We start from the raw sequence: 238 nt of genomic DNA on the forward strand, positions 1-238 counted from the left end.
GCGCGCCCGCCCCGCGGCCCCCCCCCGCCGCTGCCGCCGCTCGCTCTGCTCCAGCCTCCACCTCCACCACCTCCCCCTCCTCCTCCTCCTCCTCCTTCTCCTCCTTCCCCTCCCGCGAGCCCCAGGCCCACCGGCGCTGGCGGCGCACGATTAGTACGTCACACCCGGCGGCCAGCGCCGGCGCGGCCAGCACGCGCCTAGTCCCGCCTACCCTCGAACGTAGACGCCACGGGACCGT

Source organism: Crocuta crocuta, unplaced genomic scaffold (genome assembly GCF_008692635.1).
Source record: "Crocuta crocuta isolate KB4526 unplaced genomic scaffold, BGI_CrCroc_1.0 scaffold139, whole genome shotgun sequence".
NCBI classification, from domain to species: Eukaryota; Metazoa; Chordata; class Mammalia; order Carnivora; family Hyaenidae; genus Crocuta; species Crocuta crocuta.